Here is a 21074-nt window from a genome sequence, read left to right as displayed (position 1 = left end):
AATACTGGCTTTGATTAAATCATTTACAAAGAAGTAAGTTGCCATTTTAAAAGATAACACTTTAGGTAACTGTCTAAAGCAGGGGTCCCCAACCCTGGGGCCACGGACCTGTACTGCACAGCAGGAGGTGAGCGGCAGGTGAGCGAACGAAGCTTCATCTGTATTTACAGGCGTTCCCCGTCGCTCGCATTACCGCCTGGGCTCCACCTCCTGTCAGATCGGCGGCGTTAGATTCTCTTAGGAGATGGAACCCTACTGTGAACTGTGCATGCGAGGGATCTTGGTTGCAGGCTTCTTATGAGAATCTAATGCCTGATGATCTGAGGTGGAGCTGAGGCAGTGATGCTAGCGCTGGGGAGCGGCTGCAAAAACAGATCATCATTAGCAGAGAGGTCTGACTGCCCAGAGACCATAATAAATCAACTGCTTGCAGACTCGTATCAATACCCTATCAGTGAGTAGCAACTGAAAACAAGCTCAGGGCTCCCACTGATTCTGCGTTATGGTGAGTGGTATAATTATTTCACTATATATTACAATGTAATGATAATAGAAATAAAGTGCACAATAAACGTAATGTGCTTGAATCATCCTGAAACCATCCCCCACCCCGCCCCCCCGTCAGTGGAAAAACTGTCTTCCACGAAACTGGTCCCTGGTGCCAAAAAGGTTGGGGGACCTCTGGTCTAAGGGACCTCTTAACGGTGCAAAATACAATTAAATGTGTCTCTTTCCTTTGAAAGAGACAGGTCAACCTGTTGCTGTAACCATGTTTAAGATACCTATTCTTTACTCTTGAAAGGTAATTTAATCTTGTTTTATTTACCTTCTAGAAATATTTGCTACCACTTTTTTAAGGTTATGGCTAAACAGGAACCACCTTATTTTAATATTTCAGAATATGAAGAAGCCAATATTTAAGATTAATTTTCCACAGTTATAAACACAAAGGATATTATTTATCATTTCCTAAAATAGAAAGGTTTATAAAAATTCTACTATAACTACATTTTCATGCTAATAATAAGGCCAGTTCTTATTAGTAGAGTTACTTAACTGAACCACTGGTCCTGTAACAATGAAAAAAGCATCAAATTTTTAAAATGTAAAAAAGTTATCATTCTGCAGGTCTATTGATTCATCTGACTTTACTATTTTATAAATTGTTTATTTAATAATATATTAATTCTCAGCAAAATTTTTAATAGAAATTTATAAAGAAAATTACCCAGCTGTGAAATTGGAGGCACAACTTTTGCAGCTCAACTGAATTTTATTTTTTACTATTTTGCCAACAGTAATCTGCACTTGCTTTTATAATGCCTCCAACTAAAAAGGATTATCTAGTCAGAATATATCAGTACATAATAAATGTGCTTCATTTCTTCCAAGTTCTTTTAGCTGACAGCCAAAATGAATGTTTGTCTCAGTGCTGGCACCAGGGTTACTTCAGCAGAGACTATTTCACGGTCCACTGAACCCTAAAGGACATTGTTTTTAAAGGCATATTATCAGAAATGGAGAAGCAAGCCATCGGAGAGGCTATTACAGGTATTATTGAAACTGGAGCATGTACTTCTGCTTAGTTGGTATTTTGAAGACACTGCTATTCCAAAGATATCAGCTATAAATTGTACATTTCTCAAAAACTTCATAATTTTATCCACCTGATAAATAAAATATCTATCTGTGTATATTAGGAAGGTTTGGCAAGATAAGCATGCAAGTTGTAATGTCTTAAATTGTAAATACTTATGGATGTAAGACCTTTACTTCTCATCATTCAAACCTTTCATCAGATATCCTAGCTTCCTTGAATCTTCACCTGGCCTTGCAATCACTAGAACGAATTATACACTTGGTAACCCTGTATTTCTCCTCTGTGCTGTTGCTGTAATATGTTTAAGACATTTATTGATGCCCTTGTAACCAAGCACCGTGTTTTTTGCTTATATGGGCTTTCCCGACAAGATTGAATTACTTGAAGGCAAAGTCCAAGGTTTTTCATCCTTATATTCTAACATCAAGCACAATGCCTGACACTACTGAAGGAGTTTAAATTTTTGAATATGGAGCAGCTATCAAAATAAATGATACTCGCTACATTACAAATGTAGAAGGTCATACAACTTCATGTTTTATGTTTGGTAACTGGCATAATTTTCTAATGTATTTTTTTAAGTTCTGTTCTCATACCTTACTGAACATTTTCACACACACACACACACAAATATATAACTTTTTGTATTATTACAATAAAAATAAGTCAATTCAACTGAATCCAAACCACCCACTTGGTGAGTAGAGGCCATCTTATAGTCCAGTTTATAAACAATAATTACATACAGTTTGTTTTTATTGTATCTCAGAAACCTTTTGCTAATGCAGTTATTTAATTTGGTAATTTATAAAATGATTGAATTTTATAATTAGAAAACTCTATGATTATCAAGTTCCTGTATGTTGGAGATTTAGTTAGTTGGTAAGATTGAAATCCTTAGTAAAACTGAGGTACCTAGGAAAGATTTTTCAACATAATTAATGGTCAGTTGTAATAGTAGAGGTAATTATTTCTGCCTGCACAACAAAAAAATCACCAAAACTCAGCACTTTCTGAAAATAATGGGTTGTTTCTGACTTAAAAGAAAAAAAAAAATGTCCACAAAAAGCCCGTGCGTGGATTTTCATATCAGCTTTATTTCTCATCACCAAAACTAGGAATCAACCAAGATATTCTTCACTAGGTGAATAGACAAATAAACTGTGGTACACCCAGACAGTGGGGTATTATTCAGTGCTAATAATAAATGAGCTAGTAAGCCATAATGGAGGACCCTTAAATACATATTACTCATGTTATTAAGTGAAAGAAGCCAATATAAAACATACGATTCCAAATATTTGACATTCTGGAGAAGACAAAACTACTGAGACAGTAAAAAGATTAGCGCAGGGGCTATGGGGAGGGAGAAGTTAATAGCCAGAGCAAAGCAGATTTTTAGGATAATGAAACTATTTTGTATGATACTACAATTCTGGATACGTGCTGCTATATACTTCTTAAAACCCATAGACTGTTCAACATCAAGAGTGAACCCTAATGTAAACTATGGGCTTTGGATGATAATGATGTGTCAGTGTAGGTTCAATTGTAACATCACTCTAAGGAGGGATGTTGATAGTACGGAGGCTGTGCTCATATGGAGACGGGGTATATATGAGAACTCTCTGTACTTTCTGCTCAGTTTTTCTTTGAACCTAAAACTGCTCTTAAAAAATGAAGTCCAGGGCTTCCCTGGTGGCGCAGCGGTTGAGAGTCCGCCTGCCGATGCAGGGGACACGGGTTCGTGCCCCGGTCCGGGAAGATCCCACGTGCCGCGGAGCGGCTGGGCCCGTGAGCCATGGCCGCTGAGCCTGCGTGTCCGGAGCCTGTGCTCCGCAACGGGAGAGGCCACAACAGTGAGAGGCCCATGTGGCCCATGTACAGGAAAAAAAAAAAAAAAAAATTGAAGTTCATTTAAAAGGGGAGGAAAAGGCTGAATGTGGTTTAGAAATCTCTGCTCCACCCTGAAGCTAGTTACGTGGAACACTCTAGAACACACCCCCTGCTCCTGTACACTGAGGTACTTCAACTCCATACATGTTCCACATTCTCTTTGCCTCTATGCCTTTGCACACATTGCTGTCACTGCCAGAGATGCATATTTCCCTGCATTCCTCTTCACTGAACTATTGGCAAGTTGTTTTGTAAGACAAAGCCTGGGAAAAATTTGTCTTCTTAGTTTCTCATCTTTTCTAGGACAAACCAAATTTAAGCTATGTCAGCATCAGTGAAGTGTAACCTGCATATTAACTTTTCTTTGCTTGGAAATTTTGAGGAACTCTGTCTACCTTCCTGCTTTTCATGCAGGGATGTGTGTCTGTCCAAGATTCCTACACATACCAAAAAGAGTCATCCCTATTCAAGGGAAACAAATCAACACAATTGCAGAGAAAATCCACACCAGCTACAAATACTGCAGTCTTAGAGTCTTAAATAAAACCAGACCATCCTAACACCAGACACTAGAAGAAATCAAACAACATGAAAATGATGGACTAATCTGAATTAGCAGAGCAAGTGAAATTGGAGGCGTCTATTAGTGAAAGAAAAACTTTTCACGCAGCTGTGCACAGCAAGAGATAAAAAGTGTAAGAGAAACATAAAGAGACACATGGAGATAGAACCAAGAGGTAGAACATCTGCATAATAAAATTTCAGAAAGAAGAAAAATTAATGGATGAGAGGAACTAATAAGAAAAAAATAAAATCACCAGAATGAAAGGGAGCGCCAACAATACAGCAAATTTTTAAAATAACACCAATATTTAGAAATACCTTTCTGAATTTTCAAAACTATGAGTATAAAAGCCAAGAGAGAAAGAAAAGAAAAAATGAAAAGTGCCTGTCATCACATTTTTTACAGCCAGCCTATATACCAGATGACAATAATCTGTTGAAGTATTAAGAATTAACTCCATTCTTAGAAAAACTGTCGGCCAAATTTTAGGTCAAAATAAAGTCAGACATTCAACTGACTCAAAATATCTTGCTGTAAAACAAAACCAAACAAAAAAACAAACAAAAAACAAGATCTCAATAAAAGAATGGTGAGGTGTTTTTTTTGGTGCATCTAAATATGAATCAGAAGACAGGAAATGTTAGAAAAAATTAAAGGAGATTATGCTAGAATATGACACATATATATTCTCCAATTTTTAGAATCAACTTATCAATAAAACAGAGGGCCATCGTCTTTAAAGAATCATTTATAACTGGTATAAACCTGAACTGTGTAAACAAAACTATAAAAAACAGAAATTGGAAAGCAGAGATTGGCAGTAGAAGTTGGGGAAAAAGAGAAATAAGAAATTGTTGCAGAGTCAGCTCAAAATCAGTAAATTCTGTGTCTAATTAACAATCAAATTTGTCTTAATTATATAATATAGATTAATATATATAGATTAAATAAATGATTTATAAATATATACATATATAGATTACAAAAATATATAATATAAATTAATGAATATCTACAACAAATTGAGTTAAAGAGAAATTGGTAAGGAAGCTAAAAATGTCATTGCTAAAATTAAGAAAATACTAGAGAAAAAGAGAGAGGAGAATGAACCTCAATTATGCAAGGAGCCAAGAAACCCTGTTCAAAATGAATATATTCATAAACAATGATATAAGTATATAAATATAAATATATAATGTACCCACTTGAAGAACTAAATAAAGAAAAATTCTGGGCAATGTTTGCCTCAGAAGACTGGGCTTAGGAAGGGGTATAGTGAGGAAAATAAAATCTTCACTTGTGCATTCTGTAACTTCATATGCTGTTGCTGTTACTTTTAAGTGGTCTACAAAGATTACATCACTATTATATTGATAATAACTAAAAACAATAATGGTAGTAAAAACACATTAACTCTTCCAATCTTCAACATTTAGTTGTGTGTAGAAAATCTGGCTCTTTATGAACTTGTGCTAATTTAAATGATCAAAGAGTTACAACATTTTTATTAAAATAAGAGAAATCTAATAGAGACTCACACTGTATTTTACTTCCATACATGTAGGAGAGAGGTGCTTAAGAACTTATGTTAACTTAATAAAACTCAAAATATAAGTGTTTATATCATTCAAAAAACAGTGATATTCATTTAAATACAATTTTCAATCATAATTATATATTATGAGTGGTTAAAGACAATTTTCACAGTGGCTGAAATGATCCCTAAATCCAGGTATTCTCTAAAATGCCTTCATTGGAAATGATACTTTCAAGAACAGTTATGAAGCAGGAGAGTATTTGCTATAATATAGCACCATGGAAAGAATAAATCATTTTCTAATTTTTATTTTACTGACCAGCTCTGAGAAAGATCATAAGTTAACATCGTAAAGAAAACAACCTGGCCTCTTAAGTTACTATTATAAAGAAAAAAAAAATCCCTTTAGTATTGGTCTAATTTAAAATTACAATCAAGAACCAGTATTAAAAGAATCCTTTTAAAATTAAGAAGTTAGAAGGTCAAAAGGTTTTGCTTTTTCTTGAATAATTTTAGGAAATGGAGCAAGAAATATTTGGCAATACATTCTTTCTAAAACCCTACTCTGCAATTTTAAAAATTATTTTACAGTATGTTTCACTAAGTGTTAATAAATCCCCGAGCTTTGTTTTTCTAAGATTTTTAATCACACAGAGATTCCCAATATACTAATTCCAGAAAAGTACTACACAAAACACTATCTTTATTATTTACTCCTATTTTCCACAGATTTCCAATGTAAAATTTGAAATGTGCGTTTATTTAAAAATAATAGCCACCAGCAAGCTTACAATGCACACTGTGAATGACAAAAACAGACAGGTTAGTCAGGCATGAAGAGAAAAACTAATGAAGTGAAAAAAGAAATAAGCCAGGAAATCAAAGGGAGAAATAAATAATTAAACGAGAGCAATAATGCTACAGCAAACACACTTTTATTTCCTGCTGCTTCTCCTCTCCAATTTATTTTTTTAATATATCACATACATAGTAAAGGTCTTACACATGCTTAGAGCTAGGGTCTTAGGAAGGCATTGCACTCATTTTTTATACATTCACTAGAAGCAGTAGAGTCAGGTTAATTAGTCCAGTATTTGCAATATGGTTAGTGTAACTATTCTTCTGGGTTTGCCAAGAACAGTCACAATTTATATCTTTTGGTCCTGTGTAATTATTAATAGTTCCACCTTTTCCTCTAAAAGTCATTTTGGTATAAATGATATGGGATCATCCTATGTACTGAAGGTTTAACTAAGAAAAGCATAATACTCAAGTCACATCAGGAAAAATTGTGATCTTACTCCTTTTACTGCAATGGGAGAAAAAGATCTTTAAAAAGTCTGGCTTAAGAAATTTAAACATTGGCTAACAAAGCTGGAGAATTCAGAAATATTTTGGTTTTTAAGTGCACAACTACCCATTTCAGCGACAGCACTGAAGGATAGGACAGAACTTTGAGCAGTACACCTGGTTGTGACTTTTACCTGGAAGGAGAAATGGACAGAGGTACAAGTCTATTCAAGTCCATGGGCTGTACGCAATTATTTGCATGGATGGTTCAAGGATATGGAAGGAAATGATTGGAAAATTGATAACAGGAGGTCTGGGGATGAGGTATGTGGATATATATCTCTCTGAAAGCCAAAAATATGAAGATATTTACCTCTCAGGTGAAGGCTCACAAAAGGATGACTTCAGCACAGAAGAATTTTAATAATCAGGTGACCAGGATCACCTGTCTGCGGAGGCTAGTCAGATACTTTCCCAACCATTCCTGCCCTGCCATTGCTCAAAGGGCGAACGGCCAAAGCAAATATGGTGGAAAGGATGGAGTTCATACATAGGCTTGATGATATGATTCACCAAGGATGATCTGGCTACAGCCACTGTAATACTGTAATATTTGTCAGTCGCAGAGACCAACACTGAGTCCCCATTATGGCATCATTCCCTGGGGTGATCAGCCAGGCCTCTGGTGGCGGGTTGATCATATTGGACAGCTTCTATCATGGAAGGGCAGGAATTTTTTTTATTTCTGAAATAGATATGACTCTATATGGATTTGTCTTACCTATAAGCAAATTTTCTTCCAAAATTATCATCCATGGAATTGAAACATGTCTAGTCCACCATGGCGGTATTCCACAGCATCGCTTCCTGTCAAGGAGCTCATCTAATAGTAAATGAAGTATAACAATAGGCCTATGCTCATGGAAGTCACTGATCGTACCATGTTCATCCTGAAGCAGCTGGTTTGACAGACTTGTAAAAAGAACCTTTTAAAGATGCAGTTACAGTGTGAACTATATGGAAACACTTTTCAGGGCTAGGGTAATGTCCTCCAGGATGTGGTATATGTTCTAAATTAGCATTCAACACATGGTGTTTTTCTCATAACCAGGATTTGTTGTCTAGGAATTAAGAGGTAGAAATGGAGGTGTCTCTGCTCATTATAGCCCACTAGTGATCTACTTGCTAATGTTGATCCACCAGAAAACTTTTGCTTCCCATCTTGGTCACCTTAGGTTCTGCTGGTCTAAAGGTCTCCGTTCTAAATGAATGAATGCCTCTCCCGGGAGACACAACAATGGTTGAGTTGGAAGTTAAAACTGTAACCAGGTCAGTTTGGACTCCTCATGCCTTTTAATTCAGAGGCAAAGAAAGGGTTTAATGTACTGGCTGGAGTAACTGACCCTGATTACCACGGAGAAATTGGACTGCCACTCCACAACGGAAGTAAGGAAGACCATGTCTGGAGTACAGGAGATGCCTTAGGACATCACTTAGTACAACCGTCTTGTGACCTGAGTCAATGTAAAACTACAACCTAAGTCAGTTCAGGACTACTAAGGTCCCAGACCCTTCAGGAATAAAGGGTTGGTCAAACCACCAGACAAATTACCACAATTATCTGAGGTGTTTGCTGAGGATAAAGGAAATATGGAATGGATAGTGAAAGCAAATAGTTAAAAAACCATCTATGACCATGTGACCCATTACAGAAATGAGGACTGTAATACTTATATTTTCTGTAATTTTTTTAATGTCATATATATGAGATTATCCTAAATAATCTGTTCATCAGTGTGGGTCTGATTCAGCAAACTGAAAAGGTCTTAAGAGAAGAATTGAGGTTTCCGCGAAGAGGAAGAAATTCCACTGATAAACAGCAGCTTCAGCCCATGCCTGAAAGCTTCAGCCTGACCTTCCTGACAGCCTACTCTACAGATTTCAGACTTGCCTAGCCAGCCCCATAATCAGATAAACCGATTCTTTGAAAAACATCTTGTAAGGTGTATCCCCTACTGGTTCGGCTTCTCTATTTGAATTCTAAGTGATATACTATTTTTCCTGAATGTAGAAAATTACACTAAAATCCCACCACTTCATATCATATTCTGAGCTAAAGCTCTCTGCCAGTTTTCATTCTGAATACTCGTATCAACAGACAGAGCTCACATCATGGATGCACCTTGTATATTTGCTTTTAGAAAAATGAAAGAATGTTATTACTGAATACAAACTAGAGCAGTAGAAGCAGCATCCTTAAAGGAAGTATATCAAGTAGATGGGGACAGAATTTTTTGTTAATAGTTATGTGTTTCACAGGAAATTATGAGGGACATTTTTTCCAATCTAAAAATGTTAACTTCGAATCATAAGGGTCCCAGAAGAAGAAGAGAAAAAGAAAGGGACTGAGAAAATATTTGAAGAGATTATAGTTGAAAACTTCCCTAATATAGGAAAGGAAATAGTCAATCAAGTCCAGGAAGCACAGAGAGTCCCATACCGGATAAACCCAAGGAGAAACACGCCAAGACACATAATAATCAAACTGTCAAAAATTAAATACAAAGAAAACATATTAAAAGCAGCAAGGGAAAAACAACAAATAACACACAAGGGAATCCCCATAAGGTTAACATCTGATCTTTCAGCAGAAACTCTACAAGCCAGAAGGGAGTGGCAGGACATATTTAAAGTGATGAAGGAAAAAAACCTACAACCAAGATTACTCTACCCAGCAAGGATCTCATTCAGCTTTGATGGAGAAATTAAAACCTTTACAGACAAGCAAAAGCTGAGAGAGTTCAGCACCACCAAACCAGCTTTACAGCAAATGCTAAAGGAACTTCTCTAAGCAAGAAACATAACAGAAGGAAAAGACCTACAAGAACAACCCGAAACAATTAAGTAAATGGTAATAGGAATGCACATATCAATAATTACCTTAAATGTAAATGGAATAAATGCTCCCACCAAAAGACACAGACTGGCTGACTGGATACAAAAACAGGACCCATATATATGCTGTCTACAAGAGACCCACTTCAGACCTAGCGACACTTACAGGCTGAAAGTGAGGGGATGGAAAAAGATATTCCATGCAAATGGAAATCAGAAGAAAGCTGGAGTAGCAATTCTCATATCAGACAAAATAGACTTTAAAATAAAAACTATTACAAGAGACAAAGAAGGACACTATATAATGATCAAGGGATCGATCCATGAAGAAGATATAACAATTGTAAATATTTATGCACCCAACATAGGAGCACCTCAATACATAAGGCAAATACTAACAGCCTTAAAAGGGGAAATCAACAGTAACACAATTATAGTAGGGGACATTAACACCCCACTGTCACCAATGGACAGATCATCCAAAATGAAAATAAATAAGGAAACACAACCTTTAAATGATATATTATACAAGATGGATTTACTTGATATTTATAGGACATTCCATCCAAAAACAACAGAATACACATTTTTCTCAAGTGCCCATGGAACATTCTCCAGGATAGATCATATCTTGGGTCACAAATCTAGCCTTGGCAAATTTAAGAAAATTGAAATCGTATCAAGTATCTATTCTGACCACAACGCTATGAGACTAGATATCAATTACAGGAAAAGATCTGTAAAAAATACAAACACATGGAGGCTAAACAATACACTACTTAATAACGAAGTGATCACTGAAGAAATCAAAGAGGAAATCAAAAAGTACTTAGAAACAAATGACAATGGAGACACGACGACCCAAAACCTATGGGATACAGCAAAAGCAGTTCTAAGAGGCAAGTTTATAGCAATACAATCATACCTTAAGAAACAGGAAACATCTCGAATAAACAACCTAAATTTGCACTTAAAGCAATTAGAGAAAGAAGAACAAAAAAACCCCAAATTTAGCAGAAGGAAAGAAATCATAAAGATCAGATCAGAAATAAATGAAAAAGAAGTGAAGGAAACAATAGCAAAGATCAATAAAACTAAAAGCTGGTTCTTTGAGAAGATAAATAAAATTGATAAACCATTAGCCAGACTCATCAAGAATAAAAGGGAGAAGACTCAAATCAATAGAATTAGAAATGAAAAAGGAGATGTAAAAACTGACACTGCAGAAATACAAAAGATTATTAGAGATTACTACAAGCAACTCTATGCCAATAAAATGGACAACCTGGAAGAAATGGACAAATTCTTAGAAATGCACAACCTGCCGAGACTGAACCAGGAAGAAATAGAAAATATGAACAGACCAATCACAAGCACTGAAATTGAAACTGTGATTAAAAATCTTCCAGCAAACAAAAGCCCAGGACCAGATGGCTTCACAGGCGAATTCTATCAAACATTTAGAGAAGAGCTAACACCTATCCTTCTCAAACTCTTCCAACAGATAGCAGAGGGAGGAACACTCCCAAACTCATTCTATGAGGCCAACATCACCCTGATACCAAAACCAGACAAAGACGTCACAAAGAAAGAAAACTACAGGCCAATATCACTGATGAACATAGATGCAAAAATCCTCAACAAAATATTAGCAAACAGAATCCAACAGCACATTAAAAGGATCATACACCATGATCAAGTGGGGTTTATCCCAGGAATGCAAGGATTCTTCAATATACGCAAATCAATCAACGTGATATACCATATCAACAAATTGAAGGAGAAAAACCATATGATCATCTCAATAGATGCAGAGAAAGCTTTTGACAAAATTCAACACTCATTTATGATAAAAACCTTGCAGAAAGTAGGCATACAGGGAACTTTCCTCAACATAATAAAGGCCATATATGACAAACCCACAGCTAGCATCATTCTCAATGGTGAAAAACTGAAACCATTTCCACTAAGATCAGGAACAAGACAAGGTTGCCCACTCTCACCACTCTTATTCAACATAGTTTTGGAAGTTCTAGCCACAGCAATCGGAGAAGAAAAAGAAATAAAAGGAATCCAAATAGGAAAAGAAGAAGTAAAGCTGTCACTGTTTGCAGATGACATGATACTATACATAGAGAATCCTAAGGATGCTACCAGAAAACTACTAGAGCTAATCAATGAATTTGGTAAAGTTGCAGGATACAAAATTAATGCACAGAAATCTCTGGCATTCTTATACACTAATGATGAAAAATCTGAGAGTGAAATTAAGAAAACACTCCCATTTACCATTGCAACAAAAAGAATAAAATATCTAGGAATAAACCTACATAAGGAGACAAAAGACTTGTATGCAGAAAACTATAAGACACTGATGAAAGAAATTAAAGATGATACAAATAGGTGGAGAAATATACCATGTTCTTGGATTGGAAGAATCAACATTGTGAAAATGACTCTACTAACCAAAGCAATCTACAGATTCAATGCAATCCCTATCAAATTACCACTGGCATTTTTTACAGAACTAGAACAAAAAATTTCACAATTTGTATGGAAACACAAAAGACCCCGAATAGCCAAAGCCATCTTGAGAACGAGAAATGGAGCTGGAGGAATTAGGCTCCCTGACTTCAGACTCTACTACAAGGCTACAGTAATCAAGACAATATGGTACTGGCACAAAAACAGAAATATAGATCAATGGAACAGGATAGAGAGCCCAGAGATAAACCCACACACATATGGTCACCTTATCTTTGATAAAGGAGGGAAGGATATACAGTGGAGAAAAGACAGCCTCTTCAATAAGTGGTGCTGGGAAAACTGGACAGCTACATGTAAAAGTATGAAATTAGAACAATCCCTAACACCACACACAAAGATAAACTCAAAATGGGTTAAAGACCTAAATGTAAGGCCAGACACTATCAAACTCTTAGAGGAAAACATAGGCAGAACACTATACGACATAAATCACAGCAAGATCCTTTTTGACCCATCTCCTAGAGAAATGGAAATAAAAACAAAAATAAACAAATGGGACCTAATGAAACTTAAAAGCTTTTGCACAGCAAAGGAAACCATAAATAAGACCAAAAGACAACCCTCAGAATGGGAGAAAATATTTGCAAATGAAGCAACTGACAAAGGATTAATTTCCAAAATTTATAAGCAACTCATGCAGCTCAATAACAAAAAAACAAACAACCCAATCCAAAAATGGGCAGAAGACCTAAATAGACATTTCTCCAAAGAAGATATACAGATTGCCAACAAACACATGAAAGAATGCTCAACATCATTAATCATTAGAGAAATGCAAATCAAAACTACAATGAGATATCATCTCACACCGGTCAGATTGGCCATCATCAAAAACTCTAGAAACAATAAATTCTAGAGAGGGTGTGGAGAAAAGGGAACCCTCTTGCACTGTTGGTGGGAATGTAAATTGATACAGCCACTATGCAGAACAGTATGGAGGTTCCTTAAAAAACTACAAATAGAACTACCATATGACCCAGCAATCCCACTACTGGGCATATACCCTGAGAAAACCATAATTCAAAAAGAGTCATGTACCAAAATGTTTATTGCAGCTCTATTTATGATAGCCAGGACATGGAAGCAACCTAAGTGTCCATCAACAGATGAATGGATAAGGAAGATGTGGCACATATATACAATGGAATATTACTCAGCCATAAAAAGAAATGAAACTGAGTTATTTATAATGAGGTGGATGGACTTGGAGTCTGTCATACAGAGTGAAGTAAGTCAGAAGGAAAAAAACAAATACCGTATGCTAACACATATATATGGACTCTAAGAAAAAAAAAAAAAAAACGTCATGAAGAGATTAGTGGTAGGACGGGAATAAAACACAGACTCACTAGAGCATGGAGTTGAGGATATGGGGAGGGGGAAGGGTAAGCTGTGATGATGTGAGAGAGTGGCAGGGACATATACCCACTACCAAAAGTAAATTAGATAGCTAGTGGGAAGCTGCCGCATAGCACAGGGAGATCACCTCTGTGCTTTGTGACCACCTAGAGGGGTGGGATAGGGAGGGTGGGAGGGAGGGTGACACAAGAGGGAAGAGAAATGGAAACATATGTATATGTATAACTGATTCACTCTGTTGTAAAGGAGAAACTAAGACACTATTGTAAAACAGTTATACTCCAATAAAGATGTTAAAAATAAATAAATAAATAAATAAATAAAATTGTTAACATAATTGATGACCTGGACTTCACGAAAATTATAAACTACTTTTCTGTGAAAGACAGTCGAGACAATGAGAAGACTAGTCACTGGGAAAAATGAACACTAACAGTCTAGCGAGGATGTGGAACAACACGAACTCTCATTCACTGCCAGTGAGTATTCAAAATAGTACAGCCACTTTGGAAGACAGTGTTTTATAAAATGAAACATACTCTTACCATATGGTCCAGCAGTCATGACCCTTGGCTGTTACCCAAAGTCACTGAAAATTTACATTCACACAAAAACCTATACACAGATGGTTATAGCAACTTTTTCATAATTGCTAAAACTGGGAAGGAATCAAGATGTCCTTGAGTAGGTAAGTGAAAAATAAACAGTAGTAGATCCAGAAAATGAAATATTACTCAGTACTAAAAGGAAACAAGCTATCAAGCCATGAAAAGTCATGGAGGGATCTTAATGCATGTTAGTAAGTGAAAGAAGCCAAATGGAAAAGCCTCCACACTGTATGATTCCAGCTATATGGCATTCTGGAAAAAAACAAAACAATGGAGAGAGTCAAAGATCATTTGTTGCCAAGGGTTAAGAAACAGGAAGGAATAAATAGGTGGAACACAGGATTTTTAGGACAGTGAAACTATTCTGTATGACACTATAACAGTAAATACATGCCATTATATACTTGTCAAAACCAATGGAGTATACAACACTGAGAGAGAACCTTAAAGTGAACTGTGGACTTTGGGTGATAATGATATGTCATAGTAGGTTCATGACTGTTACAAACACTCTGGTGGGTGATGTTTATGGTCAGGGAGGGTGTGCAAGTGGGGGGCAGAAGGTGTATGAGAAATCTCTGGACCCTTTATTCAATTTTTCTTTGAACCTAAAACTGCTCTAAAAACTAAAATCTATTTTTAAAAAATCTCTTTAAGACTTTGCCACCATCACTAAAATGAATTCTAAGAGTACATAAAAAAAGAAATTAACTATTAAGTCATTAAAGCTTGGGGGGGGGGTGTTTCTTCTAATTATAGAACCTCCTTAATCAAATGAGTTGTTATAATGCAAATTTGCACCACCTGAGGTTTCATTATGAATTACTGGGATTTGTTATCATGAGACATTGAATTAACCATTTTGACAAACTTGAGATAGGAAAATAATCAAAATATCCACTAGACAAATAATTTATAATTGCAAAATCACAAATTATGACCAACTTAATATAATTGCACTTCATTAAGAGTATATTATATTGTGAACTCATTATATATTAAATTGCCACAAAGGGATTGTCTAGCTAACATAATAAGATAGTGTTTATATATGATAAAATATATTTAAGTGTCAAAAAGGATCTGAAAGGGAAAAAAATCTATTTTTTCTAAAGTATTCACCTTATTTATTAGGAATCATATTTCAGCATCGGCATAAACTTAGTGAAGGAGTTTACAATGCTGAAAGAATACAACATTTACAATGAAATGAATCTTTACTTGGATAGAGAGAGTATATTGAATTTTTTTGTTTAACAGCCACTGTGTCAAAGAACTGATCATTTCACTACCAAAAAATGACCTACCAGTAGCAAAGATGTCAGCAACGAACATTTAACACAACACAGATGAGACAGTTCATTGCAGCTTCAAACTAAACATGAGTCAAAGAATCTATTATTTTTTACATTTCTCAAATGTTCACCATTTGCAAAGTAATCCATATCATAATTCACTGCCTCGGGGACCTCCAACCCACATATATATCCTCTTGGATTCAGTTTTCATTCTCTACACTGTGTAACCGCCTCATAATATTCACCTCCACCTGCTTTTTTTTAATTGGCACGACATACCCAAGTCCTAAGACCCACAAACCTGACTGAGCTAGTAAGGAAACAATGACATAAGCCTTTCTATACTCCTATAAATCATATATGCCATAATAGCTATAATTTTTATTGAACAATAATGAGTTCTTAACTGATAGAATAGGAGAGGTAAACTTAAAAATGTTTGAAATCAAAACTCATTGAACAGACACAAAAGTTTCTAAGAAATAAAATTTGTCTTTGGAGCCCCTCAGGGCTACTTTCAAAGCTTTTATACACATCTTTGATCTTTCTGGTCTTCACTACAAGTTACCAGAGTTGCATCAACTCAACTCTGTATGTCTAATCCATCCTTTCCCACCAGATAACCACACATATAAATCCCTCCTTTAAAAAATACCCTCCCTTTTTCCAATTCACCTATTATCACAGTGAAAAACAATAGGTTACAAAATAATTTATTTGTATATGATAACAGTTTAATCCATTAGCCTCTTTATTTCAACAGAATAACACTATATTTATCCAAGACATAATATAATGATGGACGCCCAGGCAGAATGACAGTTGGGTCAAAGTAATATTTTTGTACATGGGAACTTCTACCACTTGAGACAGTCACTCATGTTTTATAATCTTGATAGGAGAAAGTATTTTTCGCCCCTTTCTGCAAACCTCAATTAATTTTGATTCCTCTAGTCATAACTAGGGTTAATTGTCTTCAAAGTGCTGTGTGCAAGGCAATCCATTGAAACGTGGGGAAAATACATTAATTTCTTGTTCACGTTAACAAGTATAACATTACAGACTACCTCAAACTTAGTGCTGTAAAACAACAGTCATTTGTTTAGCTCATGAATGTGCAATTTAGGCAGAGCTGGATGGGGACAGCTTGTCTCTGCTCTACATGGCATTAGTTGGGGATGCTCAAAGGATGGCATGTGCCAGCCTCACTCACACACCTGGCAGTTAATGTCCTCAGGCAGGACTCAGGCTGGGGCTGCCAAGAAGAATATACACACATGGCTTGCCAACATGGTGAGTAGGATCAAAAAGAAGCAGCCCTGAGAGAGAGAGAGAGAGAGAGAGAGAGAGAGAGAGAGAGAGAGAGAGAGAGAGAACAAGCCCTAGGAGGAACATAGATTGCCTTCCTGAGCTCAATTCCTGAGCACTCCATTAGTTGAGGCAATTACAGTGCTTTGCTAGGCTCAACGGAAGAAAGAATAGACTACGAATTTTGATAGGGGAATGACAAGGTTCTGGGTGTTTATGGGATAAGAAGTATTGTGGCTATTTTTCAAAAATAGAAATCACCCCTTATATTTATTTTTACCAAAAAATAAAGCAGATAATTAATCTTACTAATATTTTATGTGAGGCTCAGTATGGTCCCCTCTCTGAGTTCAGTCCTTATGTTAAAGAGTGACATGTTATTTACTATCAGTGAAGTACCGTGAAGGAAGTGTGAAAGTTCCAGAACACAGAGATAAAGAGAGGTGCCTTGCTTTTTCCTTCATTTCTAGCCTGATATGTGTAGCAGCCAGTGCCCCTGGCTAACTAGCTTTAAGTATATTGTTACGTGGTCTTAACTAAATTATTCCTCAGAAAATGGACCAGTGCCTTAAAAAAAGAGTTCTGCAAAGAAACTTCAGATTAAGATGAACTCTACTAACACAAACTCACGTGAACTGTGAGAAGATAAGAATTGTCACTTTCCCTTCTCTCCAGAAAGGTTGTAGATTGACCATGAGATGATGTAAAAATAATAATGACTTAGTCATACAAGAAAAAAGTTGTCCAAAATATTTGTTTTAAATTATCAAGAAGACCATTGGAAATACTGCTGAAGACTATTATTCGTTTATATTGTACATTGAACTGTTAGCAAATTAATATGAATCCGTCGTGGTACACATTTGAAAATTAAACAACTGAACCCTGAAAGAAAAAACCTTTAAGGTCATACAATATTCATACTAGTAATGTATTTAATGTCTCTAAATAGAAAATTGAAGCCAACTTCACATTTTTAAATATAGCAGTACCATAGGCATGTGTGTATATAGCAAATAGAGAGGTGTATAAAACTTTAAAAATAACTAAATATATACAATTATGTATATAGATAGGTACATGATTAACATGTATAAATATACGTCTATATGAATCTGTGTAAATTCTCTACGTAATATATATGAACACATATATGTGAGATAATTGTTTTTCGTTTTTTTTCCCCAAGCTTTTGCTTGCTTGAAAGCTCACTTCCATGTAAGAAGTCCAACAATGATGAAAGAAATATGCTGCACGGACAGAGAGAAGCCACATGAAGGTTGATCGAAGCATGAACCCTCGTGGAGCTGCCAGCATGGCTGAACTACCAACTGAATAGTGCAGAGTAAATGACTCTTGTCAAAGCCACAGAAAGCAGAACTGCCCAGAAGAGCACCACCTGGATTTCTGACCCATGAATGTTAACCAGATGAAATAAAATGTTTTTTTTTTGAATTCCCTGAATTGTGGGGTATGTTCTTAATTTATATAGAGATAGTAAAAATACACACAGTTTTCGTGGAAATCATACGCTTTATCCTGCAATTGCTACTTATTAGCTGTGACTTTGAGCAAATTACTTAACCTCTTTGGGCTTCTATTTCTTTACCTTCAAAAAAGGATTATAAAAGTATCTACTTCAAAGGATAATTTGTAGGAATTAATGAGTAAATATATATAACACTTAAAATGGTACCTAGCACATTTTAAGTTACTTATAAGTGTTGGCTATAATCATTTATCATGAGTGTTTATATAGGTCAGTTCTCTAATAAATAAATCTTTTTTGTTTTCTATGGCACATTTCTTGACCATCACTCCTACTGCAGTTTAATCTCTTACAGGCTCATTTACTGGACACATTTAAAACAGTAGGAATGTATTGTGTAAATGACTATATTTTCTCAGAAGAGTCTATCGAATCAATTCATTCATTTAAACATTTATAGAACGATTGAAATTTATCAGACATAAGTGCTAACAATAAATAATGAATTATATTTCATCTCTGATCTTAAGAAGTTAATCATTTTTTTGTGACATAGAAAGACAAGCAAACCAACTAATGTCAATACAGTATAATAAGTGCTATAATTGAGATAGTAGCGTGTATGACAGCATTAGATGAGGGGCAACCTTTCACTATTTCATGAGAGAGTTTTGGGGTGGAAAAAGGTCAACAGATGACACCACAGGAAAAAGTTAACCTTGAGCTGAGTCATAAAAGATGAGAAGTACTTGGTAAGGTGGAAGACTGTAGAAGGATAATTTCAAAAATTTAGGTACAAATGAAATTTATGTGGATGAAGAATATAGAGAAGTAAAATTGATGAAACTCAAGAAAAATACAATGCCAAGTTTGAGATGGAAAATATTTTTAAAGATTTTTTTTATATGGACCATTTTTAACGTCTTTACTGAATTTGTTACAATATTGCTTCTGTTTTATGTTTTGGTTTTTTGACCACAAGGCATGTGGGATCTTAGCTCCCCAACCAGGGATCAAAGCCATAACCCCTGCACAACCCCTGCATTGGAAGGCAACGTCTTAACCACTGGATCACCAGGAAAGTCCCCAAATGGAAATTTTTAGTATGTAATCTAATGAGTATTAAATTCATCTTAAAAGGCATAGAGCCATTGAAAAGATCTGATTAGATATCTGTGTTACACAGATTATCATAGAGGGTAGTTTGGAAGATGAGGAGAATGAAAACAAGACCATCATGGAGATCATTGATAAAATTTGGTTGATAAGAGCTAGTCTCAAATAGGAGTAAAATGGTTAGGAAACAGGGTACAAATTCAAGATATACTTCAAAGGTAGAATCAATAGGACTTGGTGATGGATTAGATGAAGTCAAGGTATTATTTTCGTATTAAAAATATAACAGCAGCATTACATGGTGTATATATATATTTTTAACATCTTTATTAGAGTATAATTGCTTTACAATGGTGTGGTACCTTCTGCTTTATAACGAAGTGAATACATATGTCACCATATCTCTTCCCTCTTGCATCTCCCTCCCACCCTCCCTATCCCAACCCCTCTAGGTGGTCACAAAGCACTGAGTTGACCTCCCTCTGCTATGTGGCTTCTTCCCACTAGCTATCTATTTTACATTTGGTAGTGTATATATGTCCATGTCACTCTCTTTGTCCCAGCTTACCCTTCCCACTCCCCGTATCAAAAATGGGCAGAAGACCTAAATAGACATTTCTCCAGAGAAGATATACAGATTCCAATGAACACATGAAAGGATGCTCAACATCACTAATCATCAGAGAAATGCAAATCAAAACTGTAATGAGGTATCACCTCACACTGGTCGGAATGGCCATCACTAAAAAATCTACAAATAAGAAATGCTGAAGAGGGTGTGGAGAAAAGGGAACCCTCTTGCACTGTTGGTGGGAATGTAAATTGATACAGCCACTATGGAGAACAGTATGGAGGTTTCTTAAAAAACTAAAATTGAGCTACCATATGACCCAGCAATCCCACTACTGGGCATATACCCTGAGAAAACCATAAGTCAAAAAGAATCATGTACCAAAATGTTCATTGCAGCTCTATTTACAACAGCCAGGACATGGAAGCAACCTAAGTGTCCATCCACAGATGAATGGATAAAGATGTGGCACATATATACAATGGAATATAACTCAGCCATAAAAATAAATGAAATTGAGTTATTTGTAGTGAGGTGGATGGACCTAGAGTCTGTCATACAGAGTGAAGTAAGTCAGAAAGAGAAAAACAAATACCATATGCTAACACATATATATGGAATCTAAAAAAAAAAAAAAAAAAAGGTTCTAAAGAACCTAGGGGCAGGACAGGAATAAAGATGCAGACGTACATGGTATATTCGTGTATACTGAATTACACTAAAATATAACTACATTTTCACATACTATATTTTCTTATATTCAGAGAAAAACATTTATTTTAAAACTGTCAAGTCTACAGGGTTGACATAAGCAGTGTTGGAAGGAAAGTGTGGATGTGAAACAGAAGGTAAAAGAGCAAAGTAAGCCTCAGCCCAGTGGCACTTACTCAAAACACTGCCATTAGTTGTAAAATAAGTATTTGGCATCAGGAAGTGGAATAGGCAGAAATATTCTGATTAATATTATGCAAATATTTTAGTCTTTCTTCCAGTGT

General features: G+C 35.7%; 1 long non-coding RNA gene across 1 annotated transcript; it reads left to right on the top strand.

Annotated features, from left to right (window-relative positions):
* Positions 1–339: 339 nt before the first annotated feature.
* On the top strand, positions 340–18323 carry LOC136794314 (uncharacterized). The gene is made up of 3 exons (XR_010840899.1): positions 340–505; positions 1393–1551; positions 18093–18323. It is a non-coding gene; the product is annotated as an uncharacterized lncRNA (long non-coding RNA).
* The last annotated feature ends 2751 nt before the right edge of the window (positions 18324–21074 follow it).

Source organism: Kogia breviceps, chromosome 5, assembly GCF_026419965.1.
Source record: "Kogia breviceps isolate mKogBre1 chromosome 5, mKogBre1 haplotype 1, whole genome shotgun sequence".
In the NCBI taxonomy this organism is placed as follows: Eukaryota; Metazoa; Chordata; class Mammalia; order Artiodactyla; family Physeteridae; genus Kogia; species Kogia breviceps.
Note: the sequence above shows the minus strand (reverse complement) of the source record. Positions and strands in the feature narration are given on the sequence as shown.